The following is a 4712-nucleotide window of genomic DNA, read 5'->3' as shown; positions in this document are numbered from 1 at the left end:
GTAATGTGACTACACGCCTGTAGTCATAGCATAGTACCTCCACTCTGTGCTGCGGGCACTCTGTTCACATTTCTTGAATGGGTGAAAAAAGGAAGAATGAATGTTTTCCAAGGACCCAGCCTAGGGCCTGGGCAGCGTGTAGGAAGTGTCTGGGGGACTAAACAGGTGAACGGGGCCCTCACTGAGATGGGGCACAGAGGTAGAGGAGGCTAGCTCAGTTAGCCTCTTCACCACAGTCCTGTGAGGTGCTATCCCATTCTACAGATGAGGAAACTGAGGCCCTGATGGGTTAAGCTGGCCCAAGGTCACACAGCTAGTAAGTGGCAGAGCCAGTGTTGAAATGGAAGTAGTCTGACTTCAGAGCTTTATCTACCCACCACACTGTAGGGACATACTGAAAAATCTGCTGAGGGTATGAATCAATCAATACATGAAAGACTTTATTGAACCAGTGAGTGAAAGTGTGGATAAGCGAGTGTGTCCCTAGGTTGGATTGGCAGCTATGTTTAATTCAGGACTGTGTCCTGTCAAAAAAAAAAAGGAAGAAACGGAGCCACTTTAAAATGGAGCTGTAGCTGCCATGCCAGAGGAACTGCCTTACACATCTTATGCCTCAAACCTTTGGAATGTTAAAACAGGGCAAAATAACATTTGGACTGGGCCTAAAGCAACCTAATGCCCCAAAGAACATTTGCAAAGACAACAAGAAAGCAGACGTGTCTACTGGGCCCCTGGCTACCAAACTCCAAATTAAAACATTCTTGAGAATAAACATCACTGTGTTATGTTGTCTTCCTTCTATTGATGTAATTGCTCCCCTTCCCTTCTCATAAATACCCCTTGTCTTTGTTTATTTTTTCCCTTTTCTATTTTTTTTTTGGGGGGGGTTGTTTTGTTTCATTTTGTTTTGTTTATTTTTTGCCTTGCCTTTGTTTCTTTTCTTTTTTAAAAAGATTTTATTGGGGAATTAGGGAGGGGAACAGTGCGGGGGAAGGGAAACAGACAAGTTGCTATTGTTTTGTTCTTCAGTCTAGTTGTGGAGGACTTGCCTCACTGGCCCATGTTGGTATTATCATTGTGCTCGCCAGCTGAGCAGTTGGTCGCCAGCCATTGGACGGCCGCTCACGGGGGCTCACAGGGGCTCACAGGGGCTCACGGGAGCTCACGGCAGCCCACGCCATCGCCACCCACTCACAGCAGCCCAGCTCCAGGTTGAGCTGTTGTTCACAACCTTAGCTGTAGAGGGCGCAGTGTCATTGGCCCTCATGTGGGATCCGAACCGGCAGCCCTGCTGCTCAGAGCTGGCGCTCCCAAGCCAGCTCTTAACCAATTGAGCCACTCGACTGGCCCTTGCCTTTCTTTCTTTCTTTTTTTTTGTTTTTTTAAAGATTTTTTACTGGAGAATTGGGGGNCCAGATCGGATCCCACATATGAGGGCCAGTGACACTTGTCTGTTCCCCTTCCCCCAATTCCCCAGTGCTGTTCCCATCCCCCAATTCCCCAATAAAAATCTTTAAAAAAAAAAAAAGAGTACCCTACTTCCTCCTTCCCTGTCTTTGTGAGCCTTTCAACAGAAACAGAACAAGGCACATCCAGGTGGAAAGAGACTAATTCATTCATACAGCAGATTCTAACAGAGCATCTTTTACCTGCCAGGCTCTGCAGCTTTCTGGGAGCTCATATTCTTGGAGTGGGGGAGGGGTGGGGAGAGGGGAGGAGAAAAGGGTTAAACAACTAAATAAATAAAGATGATTTTGAACAGTGACTAAATGAGTACTGTACAGAATCTGAAACAGCTTCTGGGAAGGAAAATGATTGTGGCAAAGAGCTTTACTGATACAGTGATTGGGAAAGGCTCTCCAAGTGGGTAACAAAGTATGATCTAAAAAATGAGAAGGAACCAGCATGCGAACCACCTGGCTGGCATCTTATCCCAGGACAGACTAGAGTGGGGTGAGGTGCCCCAGCGTAACAAGCAGAGGCAGCACGTTGGCTGCTGTCATCTTGGCTCATATACAAGTGTGTAGGTCACCACAAGGCATGGGACACAGAACAGGGAAATTCAAGGACTCGGGTGGGACCTGGCAATCTGAGACAGTAAATAAAGGGAACCAGCTTCTCCAGTGCTCAGAAAGGGAATAGAGTATCACGTTTGAACAAATACAAACAAGAGATATTATTTATTGAGCATCTACTGCATACCAGGCTCATGCTGTCTCCTAGAGATACAGAAACAGGGGGGTGTCCCTGCTCCATAGGGTAGTCATGTTCCTCATGTGAGGGTGCATGTAGGTGTAAGAGGTACACAGCGCTGTGTGAAACGCTAAATCAACCCATCTGAGGAAGTGACTCAGGGCTCTCAGATTAAAACTGCGGAATGTTCATTGATTTATTCAATGACTGTGGTTACCAGGTTCCTACAGGCATTAGTAGCTGACATGTATTGACCATTTGCTCTGTGCAAGGGAGACAACATCCTCGCTGTGCCTGTATGCAGAAGCTCTATTTTTGTACCCATTTCACAGATAAGAGAACTGAGGTCCACAGAGAGTTTGAGGGATGCACTTAAGGCCCCATGGACTGGCACAGTTGGAATTAGAACCCAGGCAACCTGGTGCTCAAGTTCTTGCTCCTCATCATAGGGCCAATGGCCTCTCGTCCTAGCAAGGTCTCTTGTAGGTACAGAGGATCCAGAGAGAACAGATGTAACCCTGTCCTCGAGTGCACAGAAAGGAGGTGCACTTCTGATGAGTGCAACGGTAAAAGGGCTGGCGGAGTGGCACGTTGGTTGGGAGTTGGCTTGGGGCGCTGGCTCTGAGTAGCAGGGCCCTGATTCCGATCACACATGAGGGCCAGTGACACTGCGCCCTCTATGGCTGGGATGGTGAACAACAGCTTGACATGGGGCTGGGCTGCGTGGGTCTCCAGCGAAGGCGTGGGCTGCGGTGGGGCTGGCCGGCAGTGGGCGTGAGCTTTCGTGAGCTGCGTGAGCGGCCATCCAATGGCCAGCGAGCAACTGCCTCACCTAGGAGGAGCCCAATGATCATACCAACATGGGCTAGTGGGGTGACGTCCTCCACAGCTGGACTGAGGTGCAAGAGGACGGTGGCTTGTCTGTTCCCCTTCCCCGGTTCCCCAAAGCTGTTCCTCTCTCCCAAATCCCCAATTAAAAAACAAAACAAGGGCCGGCCGAGTGGCGCGGTGGTTAAGAGCTGGCTTGGGACGCCAGAGGGCCCCGGTTCGGATCCCACATACGAGGGCCAGTGACACTGCCCTCCACAGCTAAGATGCTGAACAACAGCTCAACCTGGAGCTGGGCTGCCGTGAGTCGCCGGCGACGGTGTAGGGTGCANATTTGCCCCAGACATCACTACCCAGAGTCTCCTCGTGGCAGGAAGGGAAGGGACCTGTCTGTCTGTCCATCTGTCTATGGGTCAGATGTGCTAGATGCCCCCTGCCTTTTGGGAATGCAGCCCCCAAGGCCTGATCACTGTGCCAGGGGCCTTGCTAGGGGCCCAGTGGGTGCTCTCTGGCTTGACGCCAGCCCCCCAGGTCCTAGGACAACACACGAGTCTCGCTAGATGCTTGTGCTCTCTCAGCTATGAATGTTGTGGAGATACCCGAGAGAGCTGTAGCCTCCAGCACTCCCTCCGCACCCCGAACCCTTCATCATTCTTCCATAAGTACCCCAGTATGGCGCAGCGGTGGGGGGGGGCGGGCAGACTGGTCAAACGCCCCCTGGCAGGACCAATAGGCCTAGCACCCCCTGTGCTGCCACCTTCACTCACGGCAAATCCTGCTCTGATCTTCACGTGAGGCACAGCCCCCTCTGGGCTACCCTGCATTGGACCACTTGCTCTAGCCCCACACGGCCCCCGCCCTCCCTGCCCTGAGCCTGAGCAGGGAAGGGGCGGTTCGTGTCCAACCCGCAGTCCTGGGCTGTGACCCCATGCCCCTGCCCCAGGCGCCCTAGAGTGGCTGAAGCAGAAGCTGTTCCGTGTGGGTGAGGACTGGTATTTCCTGATGACCCTTGGGGTGCTCATGGCCCTGATCAGCTACACCATGAGCTTCACCGTGGGGCGTGTGGTCCGAGGTAAGCCCTTCCTGGCACGCACGCGTGCTCGGGACCCAGGGCTTCCGAGCACGTTCTGGGAGATGCCACCTGGGCTGCCAGGAGCAGCGGGGGTGGGGGAGGGGTCTGAAAGGGGACGAGGCCTGGGTCTGGTCCTGGCTTTGCTCTTGACTTGCTGTTTGACCTGGGGCAGGCTCCTGCCTGTCTCTGAGCCTCAGTCTCCTCATCTGCACAATAAGCAGGAGACACCGGAATGTCCCCAAGAGCCCTTTTCCTCTTCCGGCAGCCCCAGCTCCCTCTCCTCCCGCCCTCCCTCCTTGCTCTCAACTCAGTGGGGAGGGGAGGGCACTTGCCTAGACCACCATGCTTCAGCAGGCCCTCTCCACCCTGAGGTCTCCCTGGAAGAGTGGGCGTGGGCAGGAAAGGGCCTAACACACCTTTTCTGGGACACTGGCTCAGGGGTCATATGAGGACCTGCTCTGCACCAGACATTGTCTCGGGCGCTTCACGCTCTCTCATTTCTCACAATGACCCTGTGAGGGAGGGACCATCACTAACCCATTCGACAGACAGGGAAACAGAGGCTCTGAGAGGCTGAGTCGCTTGCCCAAGGCTCCTCAGCTAGGGAGTGGCAGAGCTG

General features: G+C 53.0%; 1 protein-coding gene across 1 annotated transcript in view; it reads right to left on the bottom strand.

The window, feature by feature from the left end:
* The window catches only part of HSPB7 (heat shock protein family B (small) member 7), a 20303-nt gene that overhangs the window by 1475 nt on the left and 14116 nt on the right, over nt 1-4712 (bottom strand). The gene's annotated exons all lie outside the window — the stretch shown is intronic.

The sequence above is a fragment of the Hipposideros armiger genome, unplaced genomic scaffold (genome assembly GCF_001890085.2).
Source record: "Hipposideros armiger isolate ML-2016 unplaced genomic scaffold, ASM189008v1 scaffold_232, whole genome shotgun sequence".
In the NCBI taxonomy this organism is placed as follows: domain Eukaryota; kingdom Metazoa; phylum Chordata; class Mammalia; order Chiroptera; family Hipposideridae; genus Hipposideros; species Hipposideros armiger.
The sequence above is the reverse complement of the archived record's forward strand: the minus strand, read 5'-3'. Positions and strand labels throughout refer to the sequence as shown.